Source organism: Vanessa cardui, chromosome 7 (assembly GCF_905220365.1).
Source record: "Vanessa cardui chromosome 7, ilVanCard2.1, whole genome shotgun sequence".
NCBI lineage: Eukaryota > Metazoa > Arthropoda > Insecta > Lepidoptera > Nymphalidae > Vanessa > Vanessa cardui.
The window spans coordinates 9949630-9971066 of record NC_061129.1 but is presented as its reverse complement, the minus strand read 5'-3'; the positions used below and the strand labels follow the sequence as shown (position 1 = coordinate 9971066).

The 21437-nt window shown below is 30.3% G+C and overlaps 1 protein-coding gene across 1 annotated transcript in view; it reads left to right on the top strand.

Moving 5' to 3' along the window:
- LOC124530787 overlaps positions 1 to 21437 on the top strand; it is a 126525-nt gene that overhangs the window by 46469 nt on the left and 58619 nt on the right. The window lies entirely within an intron of this gene.

Genomic DNA, 21437 nt, shown 5'->3' with positions numbered 1-21437 from the left:
TTAATATTTTCGGATCACGATGTTTTCCTTCATCACCGAGCACGAAATTATAAACACAAATTAAGCACATATATATAATGGTGCTTACCTGGGTTTGAATCCGAAATGATCGGTTAAGATGCACGCGTTCAACCACTAGACCATCTCAGCTAAATAACTGTATTTCTCTTTAATATTACTAATGAAAATATTGTATAAAACTTGCCTTTTAAAGATCTGGATTCTTGTAAACCAATTGCGCTTGCTGCTATTGCGCAAATCTATAATTAAAAAAAAAAAGCCAATAAAACAACTCAAACATGTTAAATTATAACAAATGATTAACCTTACATAATTCAATATGAGTGTTAATAAACAAAGCGCGAGCCTCCAGTTCATTTTAAACAAACAAAAGTATTGCACTGAAACAGCAAATACAAAATTTAATTATGAATGTTAATAAATTGCATATACCGTGAAGTTTAATTTTAGTTGTAATGTCATTTTTGTGGTTATGTATTTTAAATAACTCTGGTATGTTTTGCCATATAACAATATCAATATCGTATAAACTAAAAATGTAATTGAACAATCTAATAATAAATAAATATTTATAGTAATAAAAATAACCCACCCGATAGTTACATTAAAATATATATTCAAATCAAATCAAATCAAAATAAACTTTATTCAAGTAGGCTTTTACAAGCACTTTTGAATCGTCATTTTACAATTAAGTGAAGCTACCACCGGTTCGGAAAGTAGATTCTACCGAGAAGAACCGGCAAGAAACTCAGTAGTTACTCTTTTTTAACATTTAAAAAATTCAAAGTCATGTTAATTAAATACAATTATTTTAATTAATATATCCTGCTTGGAAGTCAACAATATTAACACTCAGTTTGTTTTTTAATGTTTTCAAAATGTTATGACATTGTTAAAATAGTACAGCATTTGTTTCTCTATCGCACTTTAATAACGTGCTCGTAAATTGTACATCTGACACAGAGCAGACTGGTGAAAGGTTGGTGCGCGATGACCCGCGTCCGATATGCGCCCGCGCCGGTGCTATAGCAACCTCTTGTTCTATTGTCGGCCGACACAAGTTTCCCCACTTAACACCACTCTCACTAGAAAAGGTACAAATAAAGAAGGCATTGTGTTTAATCTAGATCTGCGTCGATATAATATTTCTTCTTAAATCATCAGCCTCTATTGTTTAAAGTTGAAATGATTTTTGTAATGTATGATTAATTATACTAATTCTAAATAACGTGATTATATTCGTTTTTTTGCACCTAATTGAAGTCGTTTCTATTATAAATAAATACGAAAAGCAACGAATGCGAATCATAAGTTTTATCGAACTATTTTTTTAAATTAGTTATTTATCATATTGTATCCTTTATCTTGTGTTGCAAGTACCAGAGCTGCATGCAATAAAATATATACGTATAACGCTGTGTTATAATTTCAAAATATTAACTTATAACCCGGTAAGCTGATAGTCGCCAGTGATGGCATTAAAATATCATGTAAATTTAATCGCCTCAACTTCATACAAAAACACGGAATTATTTCAATACAATAATTGTAGATTAATCAATCGTTTCAAAATCAAAACCAATTGAGTCAATAAAAAAAATTCACTTGATTCAATATTTAAATGCTTAAACTATTAGCCACTTCTTAGTATATTGTTTAGTGTTAGTTTAAAATAAGAAAAGTAAGTTGGTATTAATATGTCATGTCCTTATATCAAAGATCAAAAGTATTTATTAGTCTATTAGTAGTAGTACTAGTGCAATCGTTTGGTCCAGCGACGCCAAAACGAATTCAGGTCTTGAATATCACAATGTAGCTATATTTTTGCCCACGTCACATAATTTTACCGATAGGGAACCGACGCGCCGTCTAGACACGACAGACCCGCTAGACTAGTCTTACGACCATTACAATGTACGCGAGACGCACTTTACTTACTTCCCGATTCGTCTGCCAACAAATCTGATTTAAGAAGGTACCGATGCTAAAGTAAGGCTCTCGATCGAAACCGTGCTGGGAGCAATGATGACAGCGTCTTACCACACAGTAAGTGCGCCGAGCATTTGCGGGATCTATATTGACACATTGAGTGCAGCGCCTCACGGGTGCTCTCTGTGTGCCTACGTTCTGTATATACTGAAATATATCGTAGAAGCTTGTGACGTAATTGACAGGTGATGCTTAACACTTGACGCTAAGTAACTAATGCGATAAATCGGAGTATCGAACGAAAATGGTATAACAAGATACCAGTTTAAAAAAAAAACATATATTTTATACTATGAGCAAATGAGCTAAGAGTATTTTAGCGATTTCGTCATCGTGAAGTTAAAATAACGATGACACTATAGGAAATAGCGTCCTATTTACTCTGATGTTAACTACTGTACATGTTTTAGTTGTGTGGTTTAGTGTGAGGAGTAAAGTTGTGAATTCATTAGATCATCCGTGTTGTTACCTCGAGACACGTCACAGCATTAATTCGTCTCTAATAATGATAATATGTTACTCAACATCACAAACAAAGGCGTTGTTTTAAATAATTATAAGATCTTTAACCTGAGTTACTAAAGAGCTATATAAAATATTATTATATTTTTTATAAAAAAAAATAGCTTGACGTAATTTCCACCTCACATGCAAAATTTTCGGATGATCTGATCCCTCAAATGGGCCGTCCCATCACCTGTCTGGCTCTGGCGGCCGTCTGAGCTTTAAAACGTTACGAAAATAGAATAAATCAATTATACATCTTAACTTCACTTTAAAAAAGTGAATATAATTCATATTTATAAATATAATAAAGTCTTGATTTTCCTAAAATCTAGAGGAACTAAATAACAATTATTTATAAAACTAGCACGTTAACAGATAGCAAAATTTTGTCCTGTGAAGTGATTTATATTAAAGATTGTGTAACAGATCCAGCGTCCATGTTAAACTTCTAAATAAATCACTCTCTGTGACTCTAAGTGTTACAAATTGTAATATTTTATCGCAGGAAGTGAAAGTGAAGTGTTTCAAGGGTATAATTTAAAAAATGGTATCCTCTTCAAACATAATTAAAGTCGTAGGCACAGAGCAGCTAGTACCTCCGGCTCGATGAAATTGAATGCAGTTTAAAAAAATCTACAAAACATCGTTCTGGTTCGATGTAGCAATTGACAAATTATGCGCTTTCACTTATTTATTATCTGTAAGCTTTTGTATGTTTTTTTTTATTCTTAGCAGCCTTCGTTATATTCTATATTCTGGGACTAAATTGTTTACACTATTTCGTATTTATAAAAGTTCAAGATTGTTTTTACTTAGAAAGATACTTCGCTATCCTTGTATTGAGGGTTAAAAAAACATATCGAAGTATATATGATTTTATATTAATAATAACTAAATAATTGTACAATGATCTTATAATAAAATATATTTCGCCGTTGAAAAGTAAGTCAAGTTCATAATAATTGACGTTCAATGTCAGAGCTAGCGGGACGCGAGATGGGGCGGCACTTTCCCAAGCAGCTCTCCCACCTGCGTCCGGGAGGGATAGACGTCACGATTGCTTCGCAACGCGATTATCACATTCATTTAGGACATCCTCTTTAATGAATCCGCGATAAAATAATGTGTCTATGTACCTACATTTATCACAAAAATAGGCAAAAAAACGTCGCTTTCCATGGCTACAAGATGGCGAATTTTGCATGGATGAGATTATTAATTTTCTAAATAGTCTAGAGTGTGAGATTCGCACTAAAACTCGCAAAGGAAGATTGATTTGATTTCAATAGTCTATTATTATATAATAAAATGCTGAAATGTAACGCAGTTTCTCGCAACAGATGAACAATTTGGATCGCATGTAAACTCTCAAAATTAATAACTTTCACTAGAGAAAGAGCCAATCGTTGAAATCGATTTATATCATGCTTATTCATCACATTATTTGTTTGCTTATCTTAGTGAAGCTCAAATATGTAGTAATGATATTTACGAAATAATTACAAAGTCATTAGAGAAACTCAATACACTTACGTAGTTCTATCTATTTACATAATTACGACAGTCGTTTAAAAAAAAAGAAAGTCTAGCATATTTTGCGTCTAGCAGCTAAAATCGTAACCTAATAGGAAGACATTAGCAAGCGGGTTCTATTTTATTCAAGACCCAAGAATATAAAATATAGTCATAAACAATACCTCAAACAATAAATTACATTGTTGTTTCCATACTTCTAAAATAAATCACTTTGTATTGAAACATCACATCAATCTGCTATTTCTAGTATGAAGTATTTTTGCTTTGTCGCCGATCAAATGCTCTTGCTATTATAGTAGATTCCATTTCTATATATATAAGTGCAATTTATAAGCATTGGGATTTATATAGAAATACTTATTCATGTACTTACATTTAGATTTTAATTATATACTAAATAAACTTATATTTTGTTATTGTATCCGATTTCATAAAAATCTGTGTAATCGATTTCAGAGCGTCGTTCGTATGGCTTAAAAAAATAACATAAGATGTTTTCGCGCAAAATTAGAAACAAACAAATGACGTCAGTCATGTAATGTGAATAAAAGATTCTTTTCGATCGAGTTTGATTTTAAATTCAGGGTTACAAGAATCATAAAATTAAACATATAATAAAAAATGTAATAGTGTATTTATTATGTGTTAACTAAAGGAATGTAATATTAATAAAAATACGAATATATATTATATAGCAATGATTAATTAACTAATAAATTGTATTATATAAACATGACAAATAGTTTAGTTTTTTAATTCGTGCCGGAAATGAGCCAGGCATTTTATATTACATAATTGTATGTATTTGTTTAAATAAATTTGTGCATTTAAAGTGCCTTTCGGTTTATATATCAGCACAATAATTACAACATGGTACTAATTTGCAATCATAGTTTATACTGTTCTTATTTGTACTAAATATGAAACGTTGAATAATATTGGTGTTTCGCGTTCATTTAATATCTGTTTAATCATGTGAGTTAGCTTTAGCTTTACGCCTTTTGTGTAATGTATACTTTGTGCTATTCAATAAAGTAAATAATTGATGAATTTACAAGTTTATTATTTTAATATACTAAGCGTATCTCTCACAATACGATAGGCTGAATGTCGATAATTGCTTTAACGATGATATTAAAACGTCAATAGATATAACAGGAATTATCGAATTGATCCGATGAGTGTCGTGAAATTTAATAAAATATTTAGAATTTGTTTTGTTGATAGACTTTTGTAATAACACCATTTCATAAATAGTATGTACCATAAAAATATTAGAGTTTTTCAACAATACCAAACATATAGCACTATTTTATAAATACAATCACCCGTCAAAACAAAATAATAAGGTAGATAAACTGTAAACTATGTAACATTGGAATGCTGTATAGACATTTCATTTTTTTCTAATTCTTATTAATTCTATGTACATTTAGAAGCTAATGTTTGTTATAGAAACAGATATTAATTACTAATAACAGTTTTAGGATAATGAATATTATTTTAATAAATAACAAATCTGTTTTACTAAAACGAATATTTTAAAAGGTAGACAATATCGTTATGGCATCTAGTCTCAGGCAGATTCTTGCGACGCGGAATGACAAGCCCTCAGTGGAATCATTGAGAACACTCAAAACACGCAAGAGACAGAGAGCATCTTGGAGGATCCTACAAAATATAGATGCGCTTATAGAGCTCTTTTATCTGACATTGGATGCGATAGCTTTGATACTCCGTATTCTAAAAGTAGTCGATTTTTTTTTCTAAAATTATCTGTTTCTTAATTTGAATTAAAATGAAAAGTTATTTTTAATCTGTAAATGTTGTATATCCTTAAAGTAAAATTATTTGCATTAGATTTTATCAATAAATGAAACTTTTATAAACAATTGTTGAATCTTAACCTACGTTTATATGACAACACAATGCCGCTAATATATTTAATATACTTATTATGTCGTATGAAAACATACATAAAATATCTTAATAAAATTGAGACATTGAGAGAGAAATAATTCTTTACTCGATATCGATAGTAATATAATTGTAGTAATAAATATTCCTAGTGTGTTACGAGATTCTACTAAAATGTAACTTGGTGAAGGGGCTTGGCAGTCTGCCAGTCGGAAGACAATCCTGGCGCGCAGTCAGGACATTTTGATACCACTCGCTTTATCTACCAGCTATACGAGTTTCTACTTCAATTAAATCGATTTTCAAGGAATTTTGCTCGAGCACTTTCAGTTCCGTACAAGTGGATTTTGATTAGTTTTATTATGGAATAAACCGTTTAATTGATTTGAAAAAGCTTAATTATTCTTACGAAAATATTTTGGTAAAACGCCGTTAAAATATATCTACCGATTTTATTATTTTTAACACTATTTAAAATGCTCACCATAATCTTCTTTCAGTAATATGATTGAGGTTTGGGTAGTGCAATATTTTTTTTATTTTAATCACACAAATAATACCATAGCGTAATCGTCGTGTTTAATTAAAACACGGATAATATATTAAAGGGACAGTGTAAAAATAAAAATATATTTTTATTTTATGCGTTGTATAGCAAAGTGGAATCACTAAGCGGGTCTCCATTAGTTTTTATTGAGCGAGAGTTAGCGACCGTCGCCGAGTTGAGTTGCGCCAAGTTAAACTCTGAAATAACATTTCAAGCCTTCCCTTAGTTTATTTGGAAAACACATTTATTGGTATTTTTAACTTCTCTCTGTTATAGAGAACTGCTCTTTGCAAAAGTAAGATGTAACTACTTATTGTAATTAATTCTTTACTTTCAATTTTTAATTTATGATTTATTGTGTATTTTATTTATACATATTTCTTTAACTATTTTTATTTTATTAATAATATAAATATTTAATATAATTTTCATTATATTTGATTTAATGTCCGGAACATCTACAAAACAGTGTTAGATATGACACAGAAAAATAATTAATGGTACTGTAATACTTTTTCTCGAAATTAATCCTCTAAATAGTGACGTTTATTATTATAATATATGAACGTATTGATTTTCTATATACTAATTATATTAACAGAAACAGGATAACTTTTTAGTAAGGGTTCTAAACTGACGGGATTAACCAGTATCACATTACTTCACGACAGCTTATCCTAATCAATGCGCCAGAGGATACTATCAAACTTGCTTAACATAGGCGTCGACTTTACCCCGAGCCTGATACAGGTAGCTACATCTTACTAAAGCCGTTTAATGACAATGTTCAACGTTCATTAAGTCTACGGCGTGATCGTATTTTGTCACGTGTCTGTGAGATGCTAATTTGTACCCGAACACTCAATATAGGCCCGTCCTCGTATCCCCGAATACCTTTTCACAGCACAAAATTAAAACAGCGTCGTTTGTTTATGTTAATATCTTGTACAACTTTACACGGAAAGCCTTGGATAAACTAGGTTTTATTCGCTGATATTTCACGCTTCTTAGCTCCCATACAACGTTTTGAGTCTTTATTTTACTCTTACATGAAGCTGAAAGCGATTGTTTCGTATATTTCAGAAACAAACGTTCTGGTAATTCAATTTTATTTAGTGACAGAACAAAGGATTGTTTGTAAGAATTATATCAGAGAGTTAACGCTTAACGCTGTTTTCATCATATCCGGAGCTAAAGAATTTATGTATATATTTTTTATATCAATATTTTATTATACGCTTCTTATTTTTATCTTGAAAAGTAATTTTAATTAATAAAATGTACAAATTGTACCTTGCAATTGTTGGTACACTAAATATGTACGTGTACATTTTCGAGGAACAAAGAACGGTTGATATTTAATTTTTCACAAGCTCAAGCGAAATGTCATACACGTAAAAGTTTATTCATAGCACGTTCCAAAAGTGTATTTCGTTAGAATATAAATTTACCCGTATTCATTAATATCATCATTTGTAAAAATATATCTTAATTTTTGTATTAAAAAGTTACATTAAATTAATAAGAAAAAAATTATGCGTTTCATTATGATTATGGAACTGGCAATAAAACCTTTTTTACCTAATATTAGTTTTTATTAGTGGTTCACGTGTATTTTCCAAGTTTAAAAATGTTCTCAATCAAGTTATGTTTCTCTAAATCACAAAATCACGATAAACGTTTGCTTCGTGCAAAGTGAAAGAATAAAAAACCGTCAGATACACTTTCACATTAATAGGAACAATAGTACGATCGAGTATATGTATGTTGTTAAATAAAATAAAAAGCGCATCGAACTACATTCATAACGAAGCTTAGATGATATTATCTATATTGTGAGATCGATAATTTTCGATAAGGAAACCTGCGAGTTCTACTCGCATATGACCTTTTTTATTTTGTAGCTTAATCTTTTTCCTAATTTAAATATCATATAAAATTGATTTAATTTAGTTTATAATTTGTTTATACGGTTTCTTTAATGGTATGAAATGTATCCAAAGTGTAATGGCCAAAAAATTTATAACTAGTTCTGTACATTGATGTAATTATAGATCACCACAGATGTCAATTATTATTGGACCTTCTTTAAAGTTTTTATTTTTATAATCAACAGAAAATAATTATAATTCATGGCATTGATTGTATGTATGTTTATATACAAGATTTTTTCGACTTATGTTAAAAGTTTCATTACTTTAAGAATACTGTGTCCTTAACTTCTGGAATCACAAAACCTTATTCAAGTATAGTACGTACTTATAATTAGTGAATTATAACGATGTTCCATAAGTATAAAGGGTAAAGTATAAATTTCACCACGATTTCTATTTAAAACTAACATTTTTACGTAAGAAAAAATCATGAAATCTCTATAATAATACAGTAGTTTATTCTCTTATTAAAAATTAATTTGAACATTGAACAATTGAGAAAACATTAACAATATATTAATTAACCTATAAATGTTGTTTAAGGATGATATAAATAAATAATGCTTTTTCTTTTTGTCTTTAAATGTCAAAACATATATCATTGGAAAATAGATAAAAATATTAACTGAACACAAACTAACTAACTTTAATAAGTAAAGCCATTAGTTATTAAATCTATTTATTTAACCGATGAAGATTTATGTCGTATAAATTGAAACAATCGTTAAATTTAATGAACTTTAAGTGGCGCTTTAACTTGACGCAACCGAGTTATGATATAAACTCATTAAAGATACTAGGAAGTTGTTGCATTCATAAGGAAATCATTTACTAGGAATAAATATTCATTAGCATATATGTATACACTTAATATTAAAATTATAGTAATTATATTTTCATTTATTTTCTGGTTTTCATTGAGATTTAACAAGTATTAGTTTTGTCAATATCTCAGAGAGACAGATCATTTAAATGTATATTTCAAGCATTAATGAGTAGCTATGGAATTTAATATAGAAATATCAGCTGTTAAACAAATTTAGCCCATGAAAGCAAACTCAAGTTTAGTCTTTGTTTTTATACTCTCTGACGATACAACAGACAAAATCGCTTTGGAACTGGAACTTTGGAAGTGGAACTTACGCATTTTCAGAAGCACATGAGTGTTCCACTGAAAACTTGTTCACTCAAGGCTGCCTGAGCACATCACCTTTAATTGGTCAACCTGGGTTTGGGTTTAATAGATCGCGGGGTATTAATCAAAATAAATGCAACTGCGATTCCCGAAACCAAGCCTAAGACCTTGTGCTTGTACAGTCATAGTACACCTTCGTCAGTTTTCAAATTAATTCCTTTATCAAGTCTTAAACTCTTAGTACCTTTTAAATCTAAACATCAAATCATTGCGACGCAATATGTCATTCTCGTATACAGATTATCGCTCATGCTGAGCACACGAAAATAGATCTTAAGGTGACGAACTTTTTCTTACCCCGACTGTATACACAAGCAGGGAAAGAATGCCAATAGGTCCTAGAGTACAATGGAGAAGAATCCAAAACCCTCGCGAATACATCAAATATGCGACGTGAAAGCTCCGATTGCTCGATACCGTATACCATGCAGCGGTTGCAATATAGCACGCATGTATGGTCGAAGTTTCCTATTTTACGCCGCAGGCAACATTGACGCGTTTCGAATGCTGGTGAAGAGGGTACAAATGAAAACTGCCAAAAAATCCTGAATTGCATCCTAAAATGACACAAAGCTAATTTTTCTTTTACTTTGAACTAGTTTTAATTTTTTGTTCTTGTATTTTAATCATATATCCCCTTGCCTTTGTTTTTTTTTTTATATTTTAAACTTCATCGTAGTCTATTTCTGTACAGTGCTATCACGAAATCATGCCATACTTTAAGTAACTATTACATTTTTAGGCGTATTCGTACCTATATGCCTTAATATATATTGTATTTCGGGATATATTTTACGTAATACACACGAGCATTGTTGTTAGGTCACAGACTATATGTAGGTCACACGATACCTGGTTCAATATGTTAACAATGGACTACCAATTCGCTACACAAGCTGCGTATTTTCTGTGCTTGTCGAGCTAACACACTAAATGGTTCGCCTTTATACCTACCTAAAAAAATAATAAAATTCAATCTTGTCATAAAAACAAAAGACGGTCTTTATAGTTGGATATTATCCTGAAATTATTCAACGAAAAGTTAGTTTATTAATATGATTAAAAAAAAATCATAGATAGCCTAATGTGCCAATGTGGCACCTGATGGAAAGTGGTCACCCCAGTCCATAAAAATACTGGTAGCTTCATCCGGAACACAGCTGTTTGGCGGCAGAACTGGTATAACTACATGCACTTTGCATTTATGCCTTGAAGTTATTCCGTATTAGTTTATCATTAGCATTACATGGTATAAAACAAAGAAGCTTACCGCAGTCTGTCCTTATGTATGCCTATATCTTTTAAATTACGCAACGGATTTTGATGCGCTTTTTTTAATAGATTCGAGAGAAAAGCTTTTGTATATAATACACGGACAATATAGTAAAGAAACACTGATAATAATTTTAGAAGTTTCCAATGTGAAGTCGTAAATAAACAAATTCTGTAGTAGATTTAGTATCAGTATAACCCGTGCGAAGCCGGGGCCGGCCACTAGTTACATATAAATCCGAGTAGTTATACTTTATACATCAAAAGAAATAACTACTAAACTCACCCGGTGGTGACTCCCATATCGCTTTATTACGTCGGCACCGCATATCATTACAACACTTATTACTTTTGATATTCTTTCTTCTTTTGTTTTTCGCCATTCGTCGTTCGAGTGTTTATTTTTTTGTTAGTTGATTTTATTCCTCTTTATATTTATTATATGCCAGTATTTTCGAGTCAAATATAATATGAACGAGAAGTGTTTGTAAAAAGTTTCCATAATTCAATTTTTTTTTTCCAATATGAAGTTTTTTTTTTTAATGTATATAATATATGTTTAACGCCAGTGTCTCAATATACAAAAATGTCATTTACAATCCTTTTTTCTTAGGCGCGATTGAAAGTGAAATGCTTCACAAAAGTTATTTTTACACTTAAACTTGAGTTTAATTTATGGCATATTTCTCAAGCGAACAATGCGTGTATTGTTTATAAAGTACGATTTATTTAAGGCCGGTCTCAGAGAGAAACGAACTTTCGTTTACATTATGAAACGACTTGATCTGTATCGGTCAGCTATTGTTGAGAAAATAATTTTTTTACCTGAAATTGTTGTAAAAGAATTAAATTATTGTATTGACGATAACATTATGGTAATTATATAAAAAAAATCTACCGAAGCCTACAAAACAATAAATTTTATTCATACATTCAAAATAGAACTGTTTATTTTCAAATTGTCAATGAAAATAATCTTTGCAGCAACAGAGGATCACAAATGAAGTGATAATTTTGGCACGACAGGTTTACCTGTTTGGATTCATTGTTTTTTAATATGCATATATTTTTAAAATAGATATTATATTAGTTTCAATCTTTTGTTAAAGAACATTATAAATAATATTACTCAATACAAAAATATTTAGTAGTTGAATAAAATTAAAGCGGTACTATTTGATTAGTTTCAAGCAGAATATATGTCGTCATATATATAAATAATAGAATATATGACTACATGTCATGTAATTGCATGGATAATTGTAATTCATTAATACAACTACGTTAATAAAATGCAATTAAATGGTCTAGTCTATGTTATCTTTACATTGGATATAATCCTACAAAATTAAGATTATGAATAATGACGATAAAAGCCTACTTGGATACCGTACATTTCAAATGGATCTGGTTTGATCAAACAATTATTACCTTTAAATCATACAAAATATTACAGTTATTCACGGAAACATTCATTAAAAGTTTTTGATACACTCGTGCAACTATTGGGGCTTGCAAATGATCAAAGTATAAACATATTTAAAAAAAAAAGTAAATTACAGAAACGAAACTAGGAGAGATGTTATGGAAATACGAAATGAAAACGAAAAGTTGTTGAGGAAAAATATTGGTTTTAGTAAACTAAATAAGTTATAACATACTTATATTATTTTACGGTATATTTTTGCGTTGAAACGTTTTTGATCGATTTGGGATTAATATTTATTAATTTAACTTCAATAGTAACAGATTTTGCGTGTACTTCCTCCATCAAACTTTACATCGTAATAATCATGTAAAATTAATATATTTGAGGTATTGAATTGATAAATTCTGTAAAACAATAATAGCAGCAGTAGTTATTACACACATATATACATCCTTTTGGCGTATTTAATGTGGGCTGATACCGCAACGTCATAAAATATTTTCATAAATGTAAATAGTTTATTTAATTTCGAACCGAAAATATCCTTTACATATTTTACAATAGTGGTTTTTTAATCTGTTATAAGCAATCAAAGAGGTTTAATTCATCACATAAGTTTTAATCACGGGTAAGTTTTAATCAGACAGGTCATATGCAGGCGGCGTAATGAGATCCGTCCATGTCAGTTCCACTTCCTTGAGTAACAATTCCATCTCGAGACACTTCATTTATTATTCACAATGAATTACTCGCTATGCCTTGTACGTTGTAGTGGTACTCACTCTCCCCCTCATTTATTCAGCTAGTTTTGTGGAACTCAACAAAAATCTCTACACGTTATACGGCTTCTGTAATTCCAAATCCCTAGAAACGACTAAACTTTTTAAATTCATTTTTCGTGTTCCTTTTTTAAAACTGTGTATATTAAATTTCCGTCTACACTCCTTTTGATACGGTCAAGTCATAATTTTAATTTTTATTTGAATCGAATTTGCCATTGACGATAAGAAGTGTTTCTATAACTTATCAGCGTTTTTAAACACCTACTCAAAGCTACAATTAATTAATTAAACAACGTATTAATGATAATATACAAATAACGATCAGTTAATTTTTTTTTAATACGTCTGTACATTAAGCAGCATAATTGTCATGTACAATCTTGTCTGATGTTTTTTTAATCATAAAATTATTAAAGTTTTTAAAAAACAATATAATAGTGTAGGGCCTAATTATGTAGATTTACAAGTATTTATTTATCAGTAGGTTTTTATTTATCAAACATTGGCACTTAAATTTAAACTAGTTCTAAAAAATATTAGACTTCGTAACGTGCGCCAATTTAATCCAGGATATTGAAAATTATTTACTATTAGTGGATGGCTTAAATAATACTTATTTTATTCGTGTACTATTTAAGTGTCAATTAGGTTACCTACCTACTTATTTACTGTACATTTTGTAAGATCGTTAATCCCTAACGAGCCTTCTAGTTTAGTTCATAAGCAAAGACCTAGAACTGTCAAGTAAGCGTCCTAACTAATTAATGAAATGTGATCGATCACGAGCTAAATTAAGATGATTATTACAAGTTTATTGAATTACAGCTGACTTGCTTGCACGGCTAATTATGTGTGATATGTGATTTGTAATATATAAAAAATTGCTTGTTTTCAAATTGGCTAAAAGTTTTATATTATTATTACAAATGAATTTATTTGACTTGGGGCTAAAAGAGCCAATATCAATAACACTTGCTTTTGCTAATCAGAATAGAAAAAATGAATATAGATTGGTTATATAATCAATGATTTTTTGCTGAATATGTTAGGCGCTTCGTGGCGGTTGCTAATGTGATAAAAATGATACGATATTTTCAAACGTAACCCATATATAGCCGATTCAAATGGAAGGATAAATAAATAAGCAACTTTGACCTTAAATTGGGATGAGTAATCATCGACATCGTTCATTGGTTGAGATCTAAAATATAAATGCCATCCATTATGGATACGTTAAAAATAGCGATTTATTTTTAGGCGAAGTTGTTATATAATATTGGAAGTAAAATTTAAGTGGATATAAAGATTCACGTGGAATATTATTAATAAAGTATTTCGATACAAAACGACCTTGAAATTCGATACTCTACTTTAAAATACTGCGCATTAATAATAAAGTGTAAATGTTATTTGAAATATTCCATATATATTCAGCTGTAAAAATATATTTAATTAACGTCATCTCTGCAATACGGTGTCGTAATACTATTTTAATGGTCACCTTTAATGCAGTGTTAGCGTTAATGGTGATCCGTTGGGTCGGATAATTTATGTGGCTATTCCTCCTGTATACAGTTTTCATTAAATCTAATAAGATTCTCTTTTAGGTTAATTTCCTTAATAGGTGCTGTAGTATATTTACTAACGAACGTACACCCACTTGTGACTGAACTAATGGTACGAAACGCTCAATCATGTGGATAAGCAGTGCCAATAAATCAGTATTATGTTAGTATGTCTAATAAATATGATTATGTAATTATAATTTCTTGTTAATAATGTGCGTTCCTTGTCCTGTCAAAAAGTCGTTTTCTAACATTTTCAGTGACATGTTTTTTAAATAGAGAAGTGAAATGAAAACAAAGAAATGATTTCGGGTTTGGCTGGGAATTGGCTTCATATAAAATTTGAACTACCGGGAGCTCATATTGAAGGGGCGCCCACCTACCCCATGTGCTAACACTCGTCTTTGATATAAGTCTTTTGATGTCTGGATCGTACAATAGTACTTTCATATCCGCACCAAAAATAACTTTCTTTGACTATAAAATTGGACATTTAGGCAGTCTTTTTACCGAGCAATGAGGATAATTTAGGAGCATGCATTTATGCTCGCGTTGGATATAACTGCTGCCTGATTCTCTTGAATATGCTCTACATTTATGTAAAGACTTTATTTGAATAGCTAAAGTACCTACTTGGATTATATTATAAATGGCGTCGAAATGTAATGGTCTTTAAAAAAATAATGATTTCTAGACGAACTTTCTGAAACAATTGTTTTTTAGTGATTCTTATTAATTGTATTGAAAAACATACTGTTATTTTAATTATATATAGGTATTTTAAAAGGGCAAATGAAGTTTTTATAAAATTATTGATTTTTTTTTAATCTAAGTAGTAAGTAAACGGGAGTAGGAGTGAAAATTATTGAATTTATTAAATTAAATACAATAAAAGCCAGATTCAATATTTTTCATTTCAAAAGTTATTACTATTCAAAATTAGTCATTTATTGAAATTCATATAATAATAACATACGACATTTTTGGACCGAGGGTCAAAGTATACAGTTGAAATGTTTCTATACATCTACGATATTAAAGCTGTGATAATTTACGTCTGTAAGTCTGTTTTCCCTTAAATTAAATAATCCTTAATAAACATGAATAAAGCTACTGATTTGTTTCAGTTTACATGCATAATCTGTACATTCTAAACTGTAATCGTATTTATACGCACAAGTTGTGTAAATGTTATTATATTCAGAACGCTTCCATTGTAAATGTTAATATTAAACTTGTATTCTCACGCCAGCAGCTCTTAACGTTTCAGCCGCGCGCGCACAATGAAAACTCTGATCGAGCCATAAAAACTTTTACTATCTTATTTAACGCGCCGCCTCACAGATAAACGTCGAAATTTACGACACAGCTTGAAATGATTGATGATTATCAGGAGCAAGAAATATGAAATGACAAACAAACACGCATACAAGCAGCAAATGCGCGCATAAATTACTTTTTTAATACTGTGCAGTGGAAAGTCAATAAAAATACTCTCTACGTTATCTTAACAGTGAAATGAACAACAACAACAACAACAACAACAACAGCCTGTAAATTCCCACTGCTGGGCTAAAGGCCTCCTCTCCCTTTGAGGAGAAAGCTTGGAACATATTCCACCACGCTATTCCAATGCGGGTTGGTGGAATACGCATGTGGCAGAATTTCTATGAAATTTGTCACATGCAGGTTTCCTCACGATGTTTTCCTTCACCGCTGAGCACGAGATGAATTATAAAGATAAATTAAGCACATGAATCAGCGGTGCTTGCCTGGGTTTGAACTCGCACTCATCGGTTAAGATGCAAACGTTCTAACCACTGGGCCATCTCTCGAGTGAAATTAAAATAAGTAAAAATATTTCCAAATACCAATGTTTAAATTAAACAGATATCATCAGATAGGAGTCGCCTATTTCGCTTCATTGCATTTTCTTGCTGTATTTTTTACTTTAAGAAAATTGCAACGCAAATGCAAGTAATTTAAATAGTATGGCAGTTAGTGAAATTTATTTTTGCATATTTATATGGATGAATTCATCTTCATGGAAAATATTTTTAATTTGTGTTATATTTTTTTTCTACAACGCTGATTGGGTAATACCGCTCACCGAACATTTTGTTTTACGGTGTTTATAACATTTATGACACATTTATGATATATGACAGTATATTTTTTCTATGGTAACTTGAGTTGTAGTTCAAAAAAATACCTATGTCATTTTTTATTCTAATTCTACTTGCCAACGACAAACGTATAAGACATTTTTCTAATTTTAGACTGAACACAAAAAAAACAATTAATTTGTATGTTATTAAAAAACGTAATTATTAAATATTTTTTCTTCTTTTTATTTGATTTTAAAAGTTTCTATTTTTCAAAAAGCGAACATTGATTTCACTTATCAGTAAATTTAAATACGAAATACTTTGGCAACAAAAACGAAAACCGTCTTTAGTTATTTTACTTTCCACGTTGAAGGCAATGTCTACAATCTGATTGCGGTAGCGTCGCTGATGCTGATAAGAAGCTCAGACTCGTCGACTCCTGAATATTGCACCTGAATATTATTTACGCTGCACTAAGATCGGCGAGGTAATAATTAATTACCTACTCTGTGGATCTTTCCTACAATTTTTAAATGTTTTTGTTATTAATGACTGTTTAATTTTGCTTTTTTTAGGTTGACTTTCATTATTTAGCAATATTAAAGTGCTCAAAGTTTCATAATTTACGTCTGTTATATAAATGTACTATTTATCTAATATGATGTGGCTAATAACGTTACTAGAGGCGGAAGATAAAATAATTGCTCTCGTTTTCCTGGTGAAAGCTGACAAGACTATATCCTGTATAACAGAACTTAGTTACTTGTATTTTGTAGATCATCAAAATGTTTACATATAATTTTAGGAAATCTAATTTAATAAAACAAAGCTGAATATTGCTTTCCTACAGGCAAGCGAGGTTAAAGGGTGGAAAAAGTATGTAACATATCGTGGGATTTAATCTTAATATATAATCGAAGCGGAGTAGGGCGCGCTCGAGATAACCTAATTATATTTTAATCAAATTAATCGCTCCCTCAACGCTTTTAAAATATAATCGATAAATCCGTTAATCTGTTATACTTTGCAGCAACTTAAGCACACGTTTAAAAATACTATACGTTCATTGAAAAGGAATTTCCATTCCGACATTTAAAAGTGTTCATTGTAAGCGTTCCCGTTTTCTCTTTATTGAGAAAAGCGCAGTAGCAAAGGCGACCGCGCGCACTGGCCTGAAGCGATCGTGGATCTCGGCACATATTGTCCCGATTTATACTTTTATTTTATTTTCAACGCCATACGAGTAGAGCCTAAACTAGTTAACACACATGGACGTCTTTTAATAGCCTCTGCATTGACGATCGCTAACTGGGCCGTCAAAAGTACTGCGTCATAGTTTTGTATAGCCGAGTTTCTTTTTATCCTCGTCGTATTAATCATATTTTTATGTTATTTATTTTTATAATTAGAAATATAACCTTATTCATTATGTGTTATAAAGAATTATCGTTTAATAGGTGCAATAATTTGTAATATAGATAAAAAATCCTGATTAGATTAATTACTTCCGATCATTTAGCTAATGGGCAACACATTCTGCTTATCCGTTTAATATCTTTAACGTCAATAAGCTTTGTAGTTTATACGAATATGAAAGCAAAAAGTGTAATCGCTTTACTTCATTTATAAATCAAAAAATAAAATACAATAATTGAAGTCAATTTAAATGAGATCTTATGAATTATAGAGTTATTATTATTTTAAATAATATACAAGGTTTTATTATTTTTTATTATTTTAAAATAATTAAAAATAATATATATCTATGAAATATTTTTTTAAATAAATCAAATGAATTTACAAGGAAAAGACAAAGACGAATTAAAATCCGTTGTGAAACAGATATCTTTCTTATTTTGTTTCTTAAGGAGCGCAGCCGTTTAAACAATACGTATAATGATACCTGTATAATGATAAGACACCTTTGATCCGATACCCGAGGCGGTGCGGCTTCGAATACCGCTTTGTTGTCCTCGAATTATATTACGATTTAAATATTTACTTTTATTTTCACCTTGCATGAATTAGTACAAATACAAAACAAAACAAATCTGTGCATTTGCAAATAATATCATTTCTTCTTACATTTGTTTGTAATTTTTCTCTTCTTTAAATTATCTCTGTAATCTAAGAATAGTTTATTTATTATACATAACCGAATTTAATAGACATACATAAACTAGAGATACACATTTTAATTACCAGTTGAAACTCACTTAGTCTTTTAGTTAAAAAAATTTTTTACTCTTTATACTAGTATAGGTGTAAGCTATAGTTTTGGCGGGTGTCATTAAAATCCGTTCCGTAGTTTCTGCGTAATACTTGCAGACATACCATTTTCAAAAATTAATGTGTTCGACCTCTGCATGGTTAATATAAACATTTATACGTACGTACAGTAATCAGTATCGCTATGGTGCTAATGTTAAATATATTCGCCGCAAACACTAAAAGTGTTTAACCATTTGTTAAATATGCTAAAATTTATTTTCCAAGTGTACACAACCTTTGGTTTAAAATATGTATTCCATTCCCCTATTTGTATGCATTACTTTTGACACATAAAAAAAAAGTGTGGAAGGATTATGGCATTACGGATTCAGTGCCGCTTTACATGTCTAAATATAGAAAAAGGCACACAAAGCTAATATATTATGTGACCCTAGATTTAAAATTGTGTTATTTTTTTTTTTAAAGAAAAAATTATTCTATATTTAATATTATAAAACCTAAAATACTAATTTTATTTATAATATAATGAAAGTTCATCTAGTGAATATTTCATTTTTATTTATTAAGTTAATTTATGTGAGAATCTCATAGTTGGTGCACTATTTATGCCCATAATTAAAAATAAAAACATCCAAGAGCCGTAAAATGAAAATATTGTCAAAGTTTGTAACTTCTTCTGATCAAACTATAGATAATAGAGTAATGAGTCTGCCAGATTTGGTAATTTCAACAAAATTTTCTCGGAGCAATTTTTTTAATCATAGATTACTTTCTTGAGATAATCTATAAAATATGGATTTTTTATAAAATGTTAAGAGCCATAATATAATGTTTAATATTTGATCGCGATGATATCTGCAGACACATCAAGGCTCTCATAATTCATATATTAACTGTCCTTAAAAAGCATGCCGACTTTAAAACTATAAAAAATAACAACAAAGAAAAAAGGTTTTGTTGCAGTTTAAACGTGAACGTTTAATTGTTAACGTAGAAAAATATGGCAAAAAGCTTTGTGGAATAACAGAATATTTATTGAACTATTATTTCTGTTCGATTGCTTCACTGTAACTTCAATAAAGTAGGTTCGTAGGAAGTGGGTCGGTGTACCGGGAAGGCTTTGTTTGAAACGGTTATATTGTATTATCTACATTCCTGCTCTCCTTTATGCGTACCGATTTAACACATTCCCTGTACTATGGCGACCACTACCGAATACCTTACTTTGAATATATGTAGGCATTCAAAATTAATAAAATATTTGTCCATATTGCTCACGCAAATGTTATTTAAAATGTTAATGTTAATAAGTTCAAATTGCGACAATCTTGTTTAATTTTTATTTCAAATTAAGTGTATTGCTCTGTTTTTTTCTGAGAGCGTTGGTATCTTTTTTGATTAAAGTATAATATTTAACGGTATCACGAAAAAGGTCAAAGCGTTATTACAAAAGATTTAATGGTTTTCCGGGAAAGTATTTCAGTGCCGTCTCCTAGTTTATGTTGTTCTAACGGAAATTAAAGCCAGCTTAATGTAACATTTTCTACCTAGGCTCATAAGAATAGTATTCATTGATTTATTTCGTCTCTGATAACAGAGAATGTAACGTTCAGAATTTTTACGTCTATTTTCTTCTACTAGTTGGGAAAGATACAGGATCTGCTAAAAGAAAAGTAACTTCGTGCAAGACGCGTGGCGTGCCCTTCCTACGAAATTTCCATATAATCCGATAATATATTATGTAGCTAAGATTTAAGTTTGTATTATAGTTCCAGAGATGTAGCATGAGGAACATGTTTAACTTCCAAAGAATAAAGAAAGTGTCGCTCAACGCCCTAATCCGCGTTCCTCTCCTTCCGGGAAACCCGTATCCGATTCTTAAGTTACATATTTCAAGTTCTAATCGTTATTGACTGTTTCTGTAAGAATTCAATTCAATCAATTCAAGTCAATTCAATTGGCTTATTTCGATTTCGAAACTTCATATTATAAAAAGTTATAATTTTAAATATTAAAATTTCATATTTACTTCTGCAAAATGTATGAAAGCATTTATAATCTCATTGAAATATGTAATTCATAATAAGTAGAGTATAAAGTACTCGTTTAAATAAACTACTCTACATATGATACAAATAAAGTAATCGCTTGAAGCCGGATTAACATGCATCTTAAAACGATTTACGCTTCAGAAAATCTGAATCGCTGAAAACTCATGCTCGTAGCACATTGTAGGTCGTAAAGTATTTTAGTGCGGCCGCAGGTGTGGAGGCCGCGGCTTGATCGTAAACGTACATTTACGAGAATGCGGCCCTATTTCAGGCGACCCAACTCTAAACTATCTGTCAATTAAAGGACTGATACAAAACTTTTTAATACTACGATGTTTTGCCTTACATG